This window comes from Eumetopias jubatus, unplaced genomic scaffold (genome assembly GCF_037043125.1).
Source record: "Eumetopias jubatus isolate StellerSeaLion01/CBP00866 unplaced genomic scaffold, mEumJub1_p1.0 scaffold_8, whole genome shotgun sequence".
Lineage (NCBI taxonomy): Eukaryota > Metazoa > Chordata > Mammalia > Carnivora > Otariidae > Eumetopias > Eumetopias jubatus.
Genome location: NW_028274814.1, coordinates 84,055,352 through 84,075,493, shown reverse-complemented (window position 1 = coordinate 84,075,493; position 20,142 = coordinate 84,055,352).

The following is a 20,142-nucleotide window of genomic DNA, read 5'->3' as shown; positions in this document are numbered from 1 at the left end:
AGAGGAAAAAGCAGGTGTATGGACAGATGCCGCCTGCCCCTTTCTGGAATGGGTGAGCAGCTCAGTTTAGCGGAGAATGGGTGAGCTGCAGAAGTGGTGGGAGGTGAGGTCAGAGAGAAGTCGCTCTGTAGAGGTTTCTTTTTGCTTTTAAAAGAATCATTAAACTCTTTTCTGGAAAAGGTAATACATTCACATGGCACAAAATTTAAGAGGTACAAAGGGACTAGAGAGAAAATTCTCTCTTCCACTTTAGTCTCTCAATGACTCAGATCCCCCCTCTGGAGGCACCAAACATCACAATAGCAATTTCCTGGAATCTTTCTGGAGATGGAGATGATCTGCGAAATAGCAGATGACACACCCATCCCACATTTAGATGCACACACACACATGTGTCTACATGGTCCTCTTTCTTTACACAAATGGTAGTACATTGTACACACTCTTGAATACCTTGCTTTATTGGGTTTAGCAGAGACTGCTCAAGAGTCTTCCAAAGTGGCTATTCCAATTTACACTTCCACTAGTAACATTTGGTGTTAGGCATCTTTTATCTATCAATCAATCAATCTATCTATCATCCATCTATCATCTATCATCTATCTATCTATCATCAATCATCTATCTATCATCTATTATCCATCTATCATCTATCATCAATCATCAATCATCTATCATCTATCCATCTATCTATCATCTATCTATCTATCTATCTATCTATCTATCTATCTATCTATCTATCATCTATCTATCATCTCTACTCACTCATTCATATTATTATTGACTCACAGATTTCCTGTTTTATTCAATGGGCTGTAGCCTAATACCCTCTTTGTAGAGTTTTAATGATGTATAATTATGCATAAGAAAGCATACATAGCTATGGTGTATGCTTGATGGGCTTTGACATACGAATACATCTGTGAAACCATTACCACATTCAACACAGTGAACATGTGTACCAACCATGAGAGTTTCCTCACGTCTTTTTGCAATCCATCCTTCCCTCTTTCATCCCCAACCTCAGGTAACCACTGGTCTGCTCTGTCACTATAGATTAGTTTGCATTCTCTAGAATTTTATATAAATGGAATCTTATAGTATGTACTTTTTGTCTGGCTTCTTTCTTTTTTTTTTAAGATTTTATTTATTTGAGAGAGTGAGCGAGCGAGAGAGTGAGAACACAAGCGGGGGGGGCAGCAGGCAGAGGGAGAAGCAGGCTCGATCCCATTAAACAATGACTCCCCATTCTCCCCTCCCCCCAATCCCTGGAAACCACCATTGTACTTTGTCTTTATGATTTTGACTGCTCTAAGTACCTCCTATAAATGGAATCATACAGTATTTGTCTTTTTGTGACTGATTTATTTCACTTAATCTAATGTCCTCAAGGTTATCCACGTTGTAGCATATTGAAGAATTTCTTTCCTTTTAAGGCTGAATAATATTTTGTTATATGTATATCCACATTTTGCTTAACCATTCATCTATCAATGGACACTTGGGTTGCTTTCACGATTTAGTTACTGTGAACAATACTGCTATAAACGTGGGTATACAGGGGTGCCTGGTGGCACAGTGGTTAAGTGTTGGGCTCTTCATTTCGGCTCAGGCCCTGGTCTCAGGGTCGTGGGATCAAACCCCACCTCAGAATCTGCTTCAGATTCTCTCTGCCCCTCCTGCTCATGCTCTTGCTCATTCTCTCTAAAATAAATAAATAAATCTTAACCCCCCCCCCCCAAACGTAGGTGTACAAATATCTCTTTGAGACCCTGCTTTCAATTCTTTTGGATATATTCCCAGAAGTAGAAATGCTGGATTATATCGTAATTCTATGTTTGATTTTTTGAGGAACCAACATGCTGTTTTCCATAGCACCCATTAAGAATGATGTGGGCTGGGGCGCCTGGGTGGCTCAGTTGGTTAAGCAACTGCCTTCGGGTCGGGTCATGATCCTGGAGTCCCGGGATCGAGTCCTACATCAGGCTCCTTGCTCGGCGGGGAGCCTGCTTCTCCCTCTGACTCTCCCCCCTCTCATGCTCTCTCTCAAATAAATAAAGAAAATCTTAAAAAAAAGAAAGAATGATGTGGGCTGTAAGACTGATGAATCACAGGCCTGTACCCCTGAAACAAATAATACATTGTACGTTAATAAAAAAAAAAAAGAATGATGTGGGCTTTGGGGTTGAGACAAAAATCCCTGTGTTAAATAAGTAATGTAGTTACATTTAAGATAATTTTACTTCTTCCTTTCCAATTTGGATGACTTTTGTTTCTTCTTCTTGCATTGTTTGGCTAGAATTTCCAGCACTGTGTTGAACAGAAGTGGTGAAAGCAGGTATCCTTTTCTAATAGATCTCAGAGGAAAAGTTTTTAGTCTATCATCATGGAGGATGATGTTTGCTCTGGGTATTTATTAGGATTATGTGAAATATATTTTAGGGAGAATTGACATACCTTTTTGTCCAAAAGTATGTTATGTGTCCCCAATTGTTCATATCTTCTTTTGTCCCATCAGTAGTATTTCAAAGATATCTTCATGTAGATACTGAACATTTCTTAAGCTTCTTTCTAGTTATATTACTTTTTTTTTGACTAATATAAAAGGAAGTCTCTTCTTCACTTTTATCTTCTAACTGGTTTCCATTTGTTTATATGTCTCATCGTTTTTATTTCTGTATATTAGTTTTGTACCTAGTCATCTTATTAAATGCTCTTACTGTTTATAATTATTTTTTAATTTGATTCTTAATTTTTTCTTAAGATTTATTTATTTATTTTCGAGAGAGAGAGAGAGAGAGAGAGAGAGTGAGCGCGAGTGAGGGGAGGGGCAGAGGGAGAGAAGCAGACTCGTTGCTGAGCCTGGAGCCCCACACAGAACTCAATCCCACGACCCTGAGATCATGACCTGAGCAGAAATCAAGAGTTGGACACTTAACCACCCAGGCGCCCCTCTTTGGGTTTTCTAAGCATAACACGATCCGTGCCAGTAACAGTAATTTACCTCTTCCTTTTCAATTTTTATATCTTTTATTTCCTTCTCTTGCTTAATTGCTTTATCTAATTCCTTAGAACAATGTTAAATAGTAGGATGGGTACTAAATCCTTTTCTTGTTCCAGAAATTAATGGGACTGCTCCACATGCTTTCCCATGGGCTATATCTATTTTCTCTCAGCTTTTCACCCACCCTTTTATTCTCTGCTCTATATTTCCTGGAGTTAAGAACCTGCATTTACCTGGCTCACTTGCTTCCTAACTTCTTTGTGGGTTCTGCCAATAGTAAGCCCTGGAGGGAGAGCAGACCGTGAGAGGAAGAAGGCATATTTTTGTTGCCATGTGCCCAGTGTGGCCATTTTTGGCAGTGGTGGTTCCAAAGCAGCAGTGGATTCCATCAGCCTGAGCCAAAGGCTGCACCTTTTCAACCATTCCAGCTCTGCCCTCTTCGGCAGATCTAGAACATGTGACAGTGTCGGCAGGACAGCGGCAGGGTTTGTGGGCTCCAGTCCCGGGCTGTTAGTTGCTTATGATCTCTGGGAATCATCCCTTATTCCTTTTGCCCCTCCAAACTTCCTAATTTTTCCCCTCAGAAATATATATATATATATATATGTTAAACCAAGGGGACAAATGTATATGTTTTAAACCATGGGGAAAACATATATGTATGTTTTATATATATCTATATGTATCTATATTTTTAAAAGATTTTGTTTTTATTTATTTATTTGAGAGAGAGAGAGACAGAGATAGAGAAAGAGCAGCTCAACAGGGAGCCTGACTTGACTCGGGATTTGATCCCAGGACCCTGGGATCATGACCTGAGCTGAAGGCAGATGCTTAACCAACTGAGACACCCAGGTGCCCTATATATATATATATTTTTTTTAAATTAAGTTTTTGGTTTAACATATTTTCTAAAAGACATATTTATTTTACAGAGAGAGAAAGAGTGCGTGCATGAGCGGGAGGAGGGGCAGAGGGAGAGGGAGAGAGAGAGAATCTCAAGCAGATTCCCTGCTGAGCACAGGACCCAACATGGGTCTCAATCCCACGACCCTGGGATCATGACCTGAGCGGAAATCGAGTCATTCGCTTCATTGACTGAGCCACCCATGAGCCCCTTGGATTTGATATATTTTTAGCCAGTTCTCTACATGACGTTTCTTCTGATTTGAAAGCATTAGAGTTGATTTCTGTTTGCCTGACTGGACTTTGACTGAGACACCCATTGAGAATGATGTGGACTTCGGGGTTGAGATAAAAACACTTAATAGTGTTAAATAAGTATTGAGATGGATGTTCGTACCAAATCCTCTGTCCTCTTAAAACCTCTCTCCTATCCTTACTTTCCATTGATGAATTTACATCATACGTTATGATAGAAGTCATCATAAAGAAGGTGTGAACTTCTTTAGTTTCTACCATGAGGTCTACAGATTACCTGCCTCTTCTCCCATCTTTCCTTCCTCTTATTATAATGGAGGGCATGTTGTTATTCCTGTTGAGGGTTAATCTCTCTCTATCTATCTTATACCCTCTTACTGTCCCGATTTTTCACGTAACATTGAAACTGTACTGAGATATAGTTCACAAAAACATATACCTTAAAATTCTCCAGTTTAAATTACGAAATTCAGTGGTTTTTAGTATATTCAGAGTTGTGCAACCACCACCACAATCAATTTTAGAGTATTTCATCACTCCAGAGGGAAACTCAGTGCCTATTAACAGTCACTCCCTATTTCTCCCAACTCCCCATTACCACCAATCTGCTTTCTGTCTCTAGGGGTTTCTGTCTCTATTCTGGACATTTCATATAAACGGAATCATACTCTAGCCCTTTGTGACCGACTTCTTTCATTTAGCAGAATATTTCCAAGGTTCATCCATGTTGTAGCATATCAATGCTTCATCCTTTTTATGTCCAAACAACATTCCATTGTATAGATATATATACTATATTTTGTTTATGCTTTCATCAGTTGATGTTCGTTTGGGTTGTTACTGCTTCTTGGGCATTACCAACAATGCTGCCATGAATTTTAATCTTAAGTTTTATTTCCTCTCTCTTAGATAATTTATCTCTATGGATCTTTCAACATTTATTAAATGTAATAAATTACATTTATTATCTCTAATATATGTCAGGTTAATAACAAAGCAACCCTCTTGACTTCACTTCTCCCTTTAGCTACCACCCCATCCTCTAGATCTCCTTCACAGCCATACTTCTTTTATGCCCTTTTATTTTTTTTAAAAAGATTTTATTTATTCGAAAGAGAGAGAGAGAGAGAGGGCAAGAGAGTGAAAAAGAGCATGAGCGGGGGGAGGGGCAGAGGGAGAAGCAGACTCCTCCTTTCTGTGCAGGGAGACTGATGTGGGGCTTGATCCCCGGACCCCGGGATCATGACTTAAGCCGAAGGCAGATGCTTAATCAACTGAGACACCCGGGTGCCCCCCTCTTTTTTTTTTTTGTAAGTGCCCAGCATGGAGCCCAAAGCAGGGCTTGAACTCATGACCCTGAGATCAAAACCTGAGCTGAGACCCTAAGATCAAGACCTGAGCTGTGATCAAGAGTCAGATGCTGAACCTGACTGAGCCATGCAGGTGCCCCATGGTCACACTTCTTGAGTCATTTGCTCGTGTTATCTCAATTTACTCACTTTCCATTCCCTCTTCCACCCTCTTCAATCCAATGCCATAATAAAAACTGTTTTTATCTTACTTGAACATTGCCAGATCCAGAAACTATCTCCTGTTCTTACCTTATTTGACCTCTTACCAGCCTCAGGCGCCGGTGGTTACTACTTCCTCCGTGGAATACTAGTTCATCTGAGCTGCCCCAGCATCAGAGCCTTCTTGTTTTCAACACTCTTGGCTGTTCCTTCTCAGACTCCTTTCTTAGGTCTTTCTTATCTACTCAACCTCTAGATTTTGTTTCTTTAGGTTTAGCCTTATGTCTCCCTCTGTCTACATTATCTCATTAAGTAATTTCATCCATTTTTATGGGCTTAATTATTCACATATTAATCTCTTTAATGCAGACTTTTCTCCTGAGTTTCATTCAGATTTGCATATCCAATTGCCTACTTGAAAAATTCCCCAGGATGTGTGCTGGATGTGTCACTTAACGCGTCCAAAATGGTACTTGTCAAGTCTCTTTTGCCCATTCTGCTCACCATCTCAAAAAATGGCATCATCGGCTTCCCAGTTGCTTAAGCAAAAACCTAGGACTTATTTTACTTCTCTTTCTCCTGCTTCCTTACCACCCTCCCCCTCACTTCTTCTTTCTCCTCCTTCTGCTTCTTCTCTCTTTCTAAACTTTGTATAATGGAAGATTTTGAATACACACAAAAGTTGGCAGAGTCATGCACCCCCATGTATACGTCCTCCAGCCCAACACAACCATCAGGCCATGGTCAATCCTGCCCCATCCATATCCTTCCCCCTTCCACCCTGGATATTGTTTTGAAGGAAACCTTAGACATGTCATTTCATCTGTAAATATTTTAATATATATCTTTAAAGATATGTAACAAAAAATATAACCAGAATATTATCATACCTGAAAAAGTCTAACATAATTCCTAGGACTCATTTTTTGAGTTTCTTTTTCCTTTACTCCCATATCCAAGCTATCTCCAAGTCCCGCCAGCTCTACTTCCTGATTTATCTTTATTTTATGCCCTTCTAGCCTCTCCACTGGCACAGAGGAAGCCACAACTCTTGTCTGTCTGGCCCATTATGATAGCCTCCTAACTGGTCTCCCCACTGCCACCCCCTACTTAAAATCCTTTAGTGAATTCCCATCACCATTAGCATAAAATCCAAAATCCTTATGGTGGCCCAAAGCCCTGCAGATCTAGCCTCTGCCCACTTCACCCCATTCTCCCACACTCACCAAGCTTGAGCTATACAATCTTTCACTTCCTCACACTCTCTTCTTTTTGCTTCAGTGCCTTTGAGCTTGTCATTTCCTTTGCCTACTATGCTCTCTTTCTCTGTAGCAGTTCCCTCCTCCCTCCTGCTTACTTAACTTTTACTAACCTTTCAGGTCTTAGAGTGCAAGCATCCTTTCCCTTCCCCCATCTAGGTCAAGAACTCTTAGCTCAGTTTGTAATTACTGTTTGTTGCTGTTATTATCTAATTAGTTTCTGTCAATAAGTTTCATAAGAGCAAGGATTATGTCTTTTTTTCCTGTATCATCACATATCCAGCACCTAGTATGGTGCCTGGCAAGTAGTAGAAACTGAAAATGAGACAGATATAAACTAAAGGGACCCCATGAAAAGCTGCTTTTTTGTTCCCTTTCCTGCTTCTATTCTTGCTAGGACCTACACCCCTCCCTTACACAAGCCTTATAGAACAGATAAGGTATGTTCTCCTTGTAAAGGTCAAGGAGTTAATGATGTCTTTTGACTCTTCCAGCACAATAGATAACATCTAAGAAGGGACTGGGTGAGGTTGTCAGAAACATTTTCCAAGACCAGTGACTTGCCAAGATCCCGGGCTGCAGGGTGTAAGTGACTCATGGAGGACACCTAAACACCTGTCTTTGTTCCTGGATGCCTGAGAAGACACATCAGGACCCAATCCTCAACAAGAACCCAGGACCCCAAGCAAAGATGAGACTCACTCTTCTTTCCTTTCCCAGTCTCCCAGACTCTCTGGGTGTATCTACACTCTCTCTATGTCTTCAATAAACTACTCTCACTTCCTCTCAGCTTGTATTTGATTTGCATCCTGTGCGAAGCCAAGGACCCTCTTGGCTGGTCCTGAGTGACTCCCTCCTCCCTCTGGTCCTTGGACCCAGCCAGCATCAAAAACATGTGTGATCAATAAAAACAAATAGTTTTTATTACAATTTATAATTGAAAAATTTTGTCAATAATTTAAAGCCTGGGGTTTCCTCTACTGAATTAACTATACATTGTCAGAAAGCGTATTTTCCTCTTCATTGCCATATATACTCAGGGCCATTTCTAGTGTCAGTCTCAGAGATCACTCAACACATATTTATTGGATGGATGAATAAAAGGTCTACATCACTGAGAAAGCGTCCATTTCATTGAGAAATGTCTGTATCATTGAGGGTCTTATCTGCCAACCTAAGGAGTTTGGATCTTATCCTATAGGAAATGGGAAGGAGTCAGATGGTCTGATGGCTAGTTGGAAGCATCTCTCTGATGACTGCATTTACAGGAAAAAGACTGGGAGACCAGCTGAGAGATGATTTGCATTGACATCAGCCGTAAAAACACATTTTTCTAGATATATCTCCTTTGGCAAGGGAAGCAAAAGCAAACTTAAACTATCAGGGCGACACCAAAATATAAAGCTTTTCACAGCAAAGGAAACCATAACAAAACAAAAAGACAACCCACTGAGTGGGAGAAGATATTTGCAAGTGATATATCCTATAAGGGGTTAATATCCAAAATACATAACTTATACAACTCGGGCGCCTGGGTGGCTCAGTTGTTAGGCGTCTGCCTTTGGCTCAGGTCATGATCCCAAGGTCCTGGGATCGAGTCCCACATCGGGTTCCCTGCTTGGCGGGAAGCCTGCTTCTCCCTCTCCCACTCCCCCTGCTTGTGTTCCTGCTCTCGCTGTCTCTCTCTGTCAAATAAATAAATAAAATCTTAAAAAAAAAAAGAACTTACACAACTCAATGCAAAACCCCCCAAATAATCCCATTAAAAAGGCAGAAGATATGAATAGACATTTTCCCAAAGAAGACATCCAGATGGCCAAAAGACACATGAAAAGATGCTCAACATCACTCATCATCAGGGAAACGCACATCAAAACCACAATGAGATATGATCTCACACCTGTCACAATGCCTAAAATAAAAAACCTAAGGAAAAAAAATGTTGGTGAGGATGTGGAGAAAAAGGAATCTTAGTCCACTGGTGGTGGGAATGCAAACTGGTGCAGTCACTTTGGAAAACAGTATGGAAGTTCCTCAAAAAATTAAAAATAGAACTACCATATGATCCAGTAATTCTACTACTGTGTATTTACCCAAAGAAAAAAAACCCTGTAATTCAAAAGGCATATGTGCCCCTCTGTTTATTGTAGCATTATTTACAATAGCCAAGATATAGAAGCAACTCAAGTTTCCAAAGATAGATGAGTCGGTAAAGAGGCTGTTATATATATATATATATATATATATATATATATATATATATATACACACAGTGGAATATTACTCAGCGTTTAAAAGAATGGGATCTTGCCATTTGTAACAACGTGGATGGACCTAGAGGGTATAAGTGAAATAAGTCAGTGAAAGACAAATATCACATGACTTCACTCATATGGGGAATTTAAGAAACAAGACAGATGAACAAAGAAAAAAAGAGGCAAACAAAAAACCGGATTAAGAGTACTTTTACCGTGACAAGCATGGAGTAATCTATAGAATTGTTGAATCACTTTATTATACACCTGAAACTGGAATTAAAGAAATAAATAAAAATTAAAAAAGAGTTAAAAAAAGAGATGATTTACAGTGGTCTAGAGAAGGGATAATGAAACATGGAACAATAGTGGGGACAGAGAGGAGATTTATGAAGGAGGTGGTAAGAAGTAGCATTTTATTTTTCATTTACAAAATTTTGGTAAAATATGTGTAATATAAACATTACCATTTAAATCAATTTGAAGTGTATAGTTAGCGGCATTAATTTCATTCCCATTCACATTACTGTGCAATCATTGCCACCTTCCATCCCCAGAACTTGTCTTTTTTTTTTTTCTTTTACGATTTTACCCAGTTATTTGACACAGAGAGAGACGCACAAGCAGGGGGAGCGGCAGGCAGAGGGAGAGGGAGAAGCAGACTTCCCGCTAAGCAAGGAGCTCGATGCGGGACTCGATCCCAGGACTCCAGGACCATGACCTGAGCTGAAGGCAGACGCTTAACTGACTGAGCCACCCAGGCGCCCCGTCCCCAGAATTTTTTGATTTTCCCAACTGAATCTCCATGCCTGTTAATAACTTCTCATGAGCCCGTAGCAACCACCATTTATCTATATATTTATTTTTTAAAAAGATTTATTTATTTATTTGAGAGGGATGGAGAGAGCATGAGTGGGGGGAGGGGCAGAGGGAGAGGGACAAGCAGACTCTTCACCGAGTTGAGAGCCCCATGTGGGGCTCGATCCCAGGATCCCGAGATCATGACCTGAGCTGAAGTCAGATACTTAACTGACTGCGCCACCCAGATGCCCTGTAAACATTTATAATTCTTAACAGATTACTCAGACTTTTGACTCTAGTCACTGGAGGCAATTTACCAGAATAAGGACTTTTTTTTTTTTTTAAGACAGTGAATTTGGTTTTGGCATGCTGATTTGGAGGTGATATGTCCAGTGAGCAGTTAAATATGTGAATCTGGAATTTTGAAGAGCATTTTAGGCTAGAGATAAATATTGGAGACGCATTAGCATAGAGGTGGGTTCTGGTCTGGAACTCCAAACCAGCAGCTCTTCCTGTCCTTTCTGATTTGGTTGGATACATTGTAATTCCCCCGAGCCAAGCACCTAGGAGCCATTCTTCACCCTCCTGTTCTCTCACCCCCGTCCCCATTCAATTCATCACTAAATCTTGCCGTGTACTTCCAAATACCTTCTCAACCTTCAATCTGTCTCCTCTCTCTTATCCCAACCGCCAGTGCGGTAAATTCAGACCCATATCATCTGGTTTCTGGACCATGAAAACAGCTGCCTAGTTTTGTCACCTTCACATCCGTTCTCCACGCAGTCCTCAAACATGATTCACCTAAAACAAACATCACCATGCCATGCCCTTATTTAAAAATCTGAATTGTTTCCTAATTGTCATCCAGAGGGTAAAGTCCAAGCTGCTTACTATGGCAGAAGGCCTTCTGTGATCAGCCCCTGGTCGACATCTCAGCCTCTTCTCTGAGGCCTTCTCCTTTGTTAATGTGCTTTGACAATCCCAAGTGTGTGCAGTTCCCCTGCTAGCCAGCTCTTTCATACTGGAGCTTCTGCCAGGCGGGTCCCCTACACCTCACTTAGCTTACTCCTTCTCTTTGTTAGATTCATTCAGGCTCTCCTTTGCCCAGAACGGCTTTCCTGCTGACTCCCTAATTCTGATACTGTCCTGGGCCTCTGTTCCCTCACACTATATACAGATACTATTGTACTTACCATATTGTGCCAAAAATATCTATTTACGTGTCTGTCTCCTTTGGCTTATGGGGCACAGGACTACGTCTTATATGTTCCTCTAGCCCCAACACAGTAATAGTCAATATTGTTTGCAGAATGAATGAATGCTCTAAAGGAAACATGTGTATAAGTAGTGAACAAAACACACATATAGGAAACTTTTTTTAAGGATTTTGTTTATTTATTGATAGAGAGAGAGAGAGCGAGAAACAGAGTACAAGCAGGGGGAGCTGCAGGCAGAGGGAGAGGGAGAAACAGGCCTCTCGCTGAGCAGGGAGCCCGATGCGGGGCTCGATCCCAGGACCCCGGGATCACGACCCGAGCTGAAGGCAGACGCTTAACGACTGAGCCACCCGGGCCCCCATATAGGAAACTTTTTAAACAAGTTTTTATTTAAATTTCAGTTAGTTAACATATAGTATAATATTAGTTTCAGGTGTACAATGTAGTGATTCAACACTTCCATACATCACCCAGTGCTCATCACAATATATAGGAAACTTTTATGTGAAATTCAAAGCAGTATTGCATATGGTTAGTGCAAAATATGCATGGGACAGACTCCAAATTCTGTGGGCTGGAGCAAACTTCAGGGGAACAATTTCTCCTCTTCCCTTGGTGACATCAGGACTGTTGTTACTGTGAAATATTTTTTTTTATTTTGCAAAATGGTAATAATTAATATTTAGAAATTTGCTACTCAAAGTGTAGTCCCTGGACCAACAATATTGGCTTCACCTGAGTGTTTGTTAGAATTGCAGTCTTGGGCCCCACCCCAGACCTGCTGAATCTAAATCTGCATTTTAACCAGGTCCCCAAGAGTAAGAGACAGATGGGGCTAGGTAGGGAGAGATAGATAGAGGACTATGTGACCAGGCTCACAGAAATCCCCAAAATGTGGAGGTGTGGGAAAACCAGAGATAAGGGAACAAACCGGACCACCCTGCCCTAGGCATGGGGGGGTGGGTGTCTTTTTTATGATAATCACCTGTGACCAACAAAGAATAAGCAGACCCTGAAAAGGAGGTGGGCCACTGAAGGTGTTATCACTAGTCCTTGCTGAGTGGTGATATCAATAGAGATGTTAAAAGGATTTCAGTTCCCTAGTTGGCTTTCTATAAAAGACCAACCCTAAAGGCTCTCCTTGGCAACCCTGTCTGGACCCCTCTCACTCTTGAGAGGTTTTTCTGTGTATTCACTTAATAAACTTTTATCGCTTTATTCACTCTCCTTTGTCAGTGAGATTCATTCTTCGATTCCATGAGACAAGAATCTAGCTCTCCCGCATCACCCAGGTCATTCCTACGTGTATTCAAGTTTGAGAAGCACTATCTTAAGAAACCACTTTATTGTCTGAAAAGGGGTCTGAAGCCTGTGAGCTCAGATCCTTAGTCGCTCTCGCTCCTCCAGGAAGTAGTGCCGTGTAGGGCTTGGCTGGACATTCCAGAGCTTGACCTCAGGGAGGAGTGGTGGCAATGGACTCTATCTAGCAGCTGTGCTCACATAGTCAGGTCTAGAGACTGAGCCCCTCAGAGGTGGGGCCAAACAGGAGCTGTCGGGGGCTGGCCACTGGGCTTGGGTAAACAGGACCAAATGGAGTCTGGCCAGGATTAGGCAGGGAGGCAGGAGGACCTGGATGGAACTGGTGGGTGAGACAATCGGGGCCTGGTCAGTGAGCAATGGTCAGGGCCAGAGGATCAGATGAGCCCATTCCTGGGTTTGGGGCAGGGACCGGGGCTGGGCGCTCAGCTTCAGGAATGGGGCGAGGTGCAGGCTTGGAGTAAGGGTCAGAATGTTGAGCGTAAACAACATTCTTAACCCAAAGCAATAATTTACCTTCTAAAGAGGTGGCTGTGCGAAAATGTCCTGCTTTATCCTGCGGCTGGCAGGCTTTCATCTTCAGTCTCTGGTCCTAAGGACAACTCACAGGGAGCAGGTGGTGGGGTGGCAGGTCGCGGGGGCCTCCCAGCACCCAGGTGTGCTCTTCCTGTTGTATATATTTGTTGTGTGACTCCTGCGTCTACTCTCTTGTATTCACATGTGATGTTTTGGTATTTCACAGCAAAAATCATGGAAGCCATCAGATATGTGTTAGAATGCACACCGTGATGTGTGTGAAGTCTTGACACCTGCCCTTTCCTTCCGTCAGGGAAGAGAGCTGTGGATCAGAATTTGGACCTTGCACCTCGCCTGGGAGGGCTGAGTGACCAAGTAGAGATACTGCAGGCTTGGGAAGAAGGCAAGTGTTCCTTAGCCCAGTCCTGTTAGGGTTATCATTTGGAAGGAATAGGGTCAAGATTTTAATATCAGGGCAATATATGCCTTTAAAAAAAAAGATTTTACGTATTTATTTGTTTGCGAGAGAGAGAGCAAGAGAATGCATGAGCAGGGGGGAGGGGCAGAGGGAGAGGGAGAGAATCCCAAGCAGACTCCCCCTGAGCATGGAGCCTGATGTGGAGCTCGATCTCATGACCCTGAGATCATGGCCTGAGTGGAAATCAAGAGTTGGACGCTTAACCAACTGAGCTGCCCAGGCGCCCCAGTATATGCTTTCCTAATACAAAAGTGGATTTTATTGATTTGGGAGAAAAACTAATCCTCACTAGGATGAGGTATGCTTGCTTTTTATTAGGTAAACTGTGAGGAAATTGGCTACAGCACACAATGTCTACTTCATTCATGAAATCAGAAATAATTTGGATCTGGTAAAATATGGACAGAGGAGGGTTTCTATTAAAATTTGGCTAAAATCTGAAGTTTGAACATGGGTAGAGAGAGAGGAAGGGTCTGCAAGAAATCCTTTTCTCCTGGGGATCTGGGTCTATAAGGACTCTTTTTTTTTTTTTAAGATTTTATTTATTTATTTGACAGAGAGAGACACAGCGAGAGAGAACACAAGCAGGGGGAGTGGCAGGCAGAGGGAGAAGCAGGCTCCTCATCGAGCACGGAGCCTGTTGTGGGACTCGATCCCAGGACCCTGGGACTATGACCTGAGCCAAAGGCAGACGCTTAATGACGGAGCCACCCAGGTGCCCCAAGGGTCTATAAGGACTCTTTTGCTTGTATGATACAAGGGAGTGGCATCTCTTCTAGTCTTCTTCTGGACTGTTCTTTAATAGTTCCCTCTTACAGAGTGGTATAGTGCTCCAATAGAACACAGGGGATGATTTTTTCTCCTGGGGAAGCCCAGAGAGGCAGGAGGACATGATTAGGGGCTGAGTTGCAGCCATGAGTCGGGGAGGATGCACTTCTCACCTCCTTGGGTTTGTGAGGAGGAGCTACCACTTTGATCTACTGAGCTGTAGGTGGCTCTTCTAGCAAGAGAGAACTTGAAGTTGATTTATCTGAATCCTCACTCCCTCCCACTGGGAAGCAAAGAACTCCCCAGTAGCCCAGAAAGGAGGAGCGTTATTACTAGGGAAACCAGGAAAACTGCAGGGCCTGGGCCTTGTATCCATGAAGGGCTTCAAGTATAGTGTTTCCCTTATTGCCAAATGAGGTCACATTGTCTTTGTGTTTATTAGTTGTGTTCAAAGTTTTGGTTGGTTAAAAATAAATATCTAAAATATACCAATATTTTAATAACTGTGTTCTGACATTTCTTTATTTTTTAATGTACCCAGAGCCTGGAAAATGAAGACGAATAGTCTCTTCTCAGTCTCTGAGTGGCCCTGCCTGCTACATCCAGGTTGTAGATAGAATGTGAAGTCAGTTATGACAATTGTAGAAAGTTACTCATGGTTCTGTATGTTTCCCCTTGCAACATAGGCACTAAAACAATGGAAAAACCATGAGTGCTAGTCTTATGGACCAACTTACTAATATCACAAAAGCTGGTGACTCACTCCTCGCTCATCCCAGCAGCTCCAGTCCTGCCCGGCTACTGAAGCACTCTTGTCAGCGCTGGCCCTGGTCTCCCAACATGGCTATTGCACCCCCACGCCCCCAAAAACATGGTCGTGGGGAAACAGAGGGCTCATCCTGAGGTTTTACCACTCTGGGATCTGGCAAAAAGCAGACCTGAAGTCCTTGAAGTCTTTTTTGGTTCCATTGTTTCTTCAGGACCCACCCCTTTCTGAGACCCCAGGGTACTATGAAGGAAGTGTGATTAAAACTAAGAGCAGGAAGGGCACCTGGGTGGCTCAGTTGGTTAAGTGACTGCCTTCGGCTCAGGTCATGATCCTGGAGTCCCGGGATCGAGTCCCACATCGGGCTCCCTGCTCGGCAGGGAGTCTGCTGCTCCCTCTGACCCTCTTCCCTCTCGTGCTCTCTGTCTCTCATTCTCTCTCTCTCAAATAAATAAATAAAATCTTAAAAAAAAAAAACTAAGAGCAGGAAGAAGCACTTCTGGAAGGATGGAATAAAGACCTCTGAAAACATTTTTTTGCATAAAAGCAATAAGAACACTGATGAAAATTGTCAAAATCAAGTATTTCAGAACTCTAGAAATTAACCAAAGGCTTACAACCCAAAGAGCACATTTTTTTAAAAAGAAAAATGGCGGAATCTTATGAGAACAGTGAGTTTTGTGGTGTTTTAACTTGCCCTATTCTTATCCTCTTTCCCTAGCTCCACGTGGCTTTGAAACCACCGGCCTTGGATCCACACTGCAAAACCCAGAATCCTAGCAGCTACTGGAAGGGGTAAAATGGGCTTGAGTTCCCTAAAGAGCTGTTCCCAGAGAATTGTCACTATTTGACTTGTCTGAAAGATCCCTGGGAAAGCCCTAGGGCTTCTCTTTATTTGCTCAGTGAAGAAATCCCTACCTTGAGGGCAGTGGTTAGCAATATTTAAAAACTGCTGCTGCTTAATGTGGCAATCTTGTGGGGCAAACAAGAGGCTGGCTAAAATCTTGAAAGGAGAATTTGGGGATGTCGATAGGGGGCTTTGAAAATCTGAGGGTCTAGAATGCAAGGTACACAGCTGCACATCTCTCACCTCTGGCTGACCTAGGGACTCTATACAAGCCGGAAATGAAGACTAAGTGGGAGTTGTAAACTGCTGGACAATCAAAGGCAGGCTGCAATACACACACAACTCCTCAGCAAAGCGGGGAGATTCAATGGTCAAGGCACTTAAAGAAATCTCTGTTTGATCATTAGCTCACTGCTAAGCTAGCCAAGCAGAGACTTAGGTGGCCATATGTAACAAAGAATGCAGACTTTATAGAATTAGTCCAGGAAAGTCACAAAATAAACAACGATAACAAGCAGCAACAACAAAAATCCCCAAGGATGTGGGAATCCAATTTTTAGAGCTGCCATATAAAGTTATTTAAAATGTCCAGTTTTCAACCAAAAACTGAGACATGCAAAGAAACAGGAGAGTATGGCCCACCTACAAGGAAAAGAAAAAAAAAGCCATAAATAGGATTGCCAAGGGAGGCCTAATGTTGGAAACATAGTATTCTCTTATAATCTTTTTTATTTTTTTAAATTGTTTTTTAACAATTTTATTTATTTATTTGTCAGAGAGATCGAAAGTGCGTGTGCGCACAAGCAGGGGGAGTGGAAAGCAAAGGGAGAAGTAGACTCCCCGCCGAGCAGGGAGCCCGATGCGGGACCCGATCACAGGTACCTAGGATCATGACCTGAGCCGAAGGCAGACGACGCTTAATGGACTGAGCCATCCAGGCGTCCCAATACTTTTGTTCTTTTTCTTGGTCAGTCTAGTTGAAAGTTTATCAATTTTGTTGATCTTTTCAAAGACTTAACTTTTTGTTTTGCTGACTTTCTCTATTTTTAAAAATTCCTACTTCATTTATTTCAACTTAATGTTTATTATTTCCTTCACTATAGAGTGAATCCTGTATCCCCAGAAAATGTTCTTCTTTATCTCTGGTAATAACTTCTGTTTTAACCTCTATTTTTGCCTGGTATCAGTAGAGCAACCCAACAACAAATACAGGAAGCCAAACCTGGAGAACTGAAGGCAGAAATGGACAGCTGAGCAGTAATATCTGGAGACATCCACACTCCACTTCCAATAATGGATAGAACAACTAGGAGGAAGATCAACTGAGAAATAGAAGGTATGAACAACACTATAAACCAACCAACAAGTGCTGGATGTGGAGAAATTAGAACTATCATTAATTGCTGGTGGAAATATAAAAGGGTGCAATTATTTTGGAAAACTGGCAACTTGTCAAAATACTAAACTTAGAGCTATCATAAAACCCAACAATTCCATTCTTAGGTATATACCCAAGAGAGTTAAAACCAAATGTCCACACAAAAGCTTCTACATGAAAGTTCATAGCAGAATTATTAATAATAGCCCCAGAGTGTAAACAACCCAATGTCTATAAACTGATGAATGAATAAATAAAATATGATATCTCCATACAATGGAATATTATTTGGCAATAAAAAGGATTGAAGTACTAATAATATGGACAAAACTTGAAAAAATTATGCTGAATGAAAGAAACCAGGCACAAAAAACCATACTTTGCATGATTCTATTATATAAAATGTCCAAAACAGGCAAATCCATAAGAGAGATATCAGATTACTTGTTGCCAGAGGTGGGGAGGTGGGAGGGCTTGGGGGGGGCAGGGAAGGAGAACAGGGAGTGACTGCTTCGGGGTATGGAGTTACTTTTTGAAATGATGAAAATATTCTAAAATTAGATAGTGGTGATTGTTACACAACCCTGTGAATATACTAAAAAACAAACAAAAACAACCACTGAATTGCATATTTTAAATAAGTGAATTTTTATGGTGTATAAATTACAGCTCAATAAAGCTATAAAAATAATAAAAATGAAACCGGGTCCCTTCTCTGCCTCTCCACATAAAAAGAAAATAAAAGCAATGATTTCTACTGTAGGATCGATGGTTCTCAGTGGTTTTTGTCCCCCAAGGGACATTTGGCTGTATCTGAAGACATTTTGTTTGTCACTATTTTGGGGAAGGGTGCTCCTAGCATCTAGTGGGTAGACACCGGGGATGCTGTGAAGCATGCTACGATGCCCAGGGCATTCACCAAAAGAATTATCTGGCCCCAATCATCAGTAGAGCCAAGGTTGAGAAATCTGCCCTAGATCAAGCTCTATCAAGACAGAGCAGGGTACATGGTGCACCCCGCCTCTCCTACAATGCCAGAGGTCCTTTGGTGTGATGGCCTCCCTTGTGTTGAGGGCACTTATTAGAACCCATCCTGGGTAACTCACTCTGAAGGCAATGCAAGGATGTGAGCCACAATCATCTCTCTAGGATTGTCCTTGGGTGAAATTTCTGTCTGGTTCTGGCTCTGAGAATAATTTTACTGTGCTGAGTAGCCTGTCTCTGTTTTATCTCATGGACACTGTGAACTCTGGAACTGATCAGACTTTCCTTTTTGGATTGGCTGCTAAACAGTTTGGACCAAACTTGTGGCTCACCCTTAAGAAGGGCATAGGTCTTACATTTTGGATTTTTAGTTTTGTTCCTGGCTCCATCTTACGTCCTTACCTTTCTTTTTAAAAACATTTCCTTTCTTTCTCTTTCTTTCCTTTGTTCCCACATTTAGTTTTTGCCATCTTGGGGTTTTCGATCTGTCCTGGTGAGCTATTCATGCTGTGCAATAAGAACCAAGACAGGATATTAACACATAGAGCTAGTGAGTTTCTCTGTAGCTCTGGGATGGAGGTGGGAGGGAGGAGGCAGACAATCAGGTGGAGTTGTGGTGGTGTTACAGGGGCAGGGTGAAGACTGTGGGCAGGGAGCAATGATCAACCCCAAAGGGTGCACTGGTCCATGTTCCAGAAGCCAGGCTCGGTGGTGAGGGCAGGAGGAAGTAGGGGACCTCTCAGAGGAGGTCAGCTGTTCCTGGTTGCTGTGTGGGACCCTGTGGCCTCTTGGTGTTGGAAGGAGCTGGGCTTTCAGAGGTCACGTAACTGATGTGGGGACAGAGCTGGTAGGAGAGGGGACCCCATGATGGGCAGGACTGGGTGGTTGCCTTAGGGTGTCCTGGACCAGGAGTCAGGGGTTTGACTTCTAGGTTTCAAGTCCCAGTTCCACTCTTGTCAGACAAGTGACGTTGCAGTCACATGGTTCCTTAGTTTTCCCATCACTGGAACACAGGAGTAACACCTGTTAGGCCTGTCTCTCCTGTCAGTGTGAGGACCGAGAGATGATGAAAGGAAATTGCTGAAGTGCTCTATTCATTGCTAAGCTGCCAACTTTTTCCTTTTTTCAAATGTTGAGGGACAAAAGTCATTGTGGAACTATGTGGCTGAGATTACCGCTGTGCTCACGGAGACGTGCTCATTTGGAGCAGGTAATTGCTGTTGCAGAGGCCTCTGGGGGCTGTGGAGGTGGGAAGCAGTCCTGAGGGAGACAGAGAGACTCGGATGACAGGAGGGAATTAATTAAAACTTATATAACACCCACGGGGAGAAAATATTTGTTAATCATTCCATACATACATCCAGAGGGATGCAAGTCACAGCTTAGGCTTTTATTTATTTTATTATTTTTTAAAAAGATTTTTATTTATTTATTTGACAGAGAGAGACATAGCGGCGAGAGAGGGAACACAAGCAGGGGGAGTGGGAGAGGGAGAAGCAGGCTTCCCGCTGAGCAGGGAGCCTGATGCGGGGCTCGATCCCAGGACCCTGGGATCATGACCTGAACCAAAGGCAGACACTTAATGACTGAGCCACCCAGGTGCCCCCAGCTTAGGTTTTTATTTTTTTAGTTTTTATTTTTTTTTAAGATTTTATTTATTTATTTGAGAGAGAGAATGAGAGCATGAGAGGGGGGAGGGTCAGAGGGAGAAGCAGACTCCCCGCTGAGCAGGGAGCCCGACACAGGACTCGATCCAGGGACTCCAGGATCATGACCTGAGCCGAAGGCAGTCGCTTAACCAACTGAGCCACCCAGGTGCCCCCAGCTTAGGCTTTTAAAGTAAGACGTGTCTCGGGGGTTGGAGAGGCCAATCCCGGGCC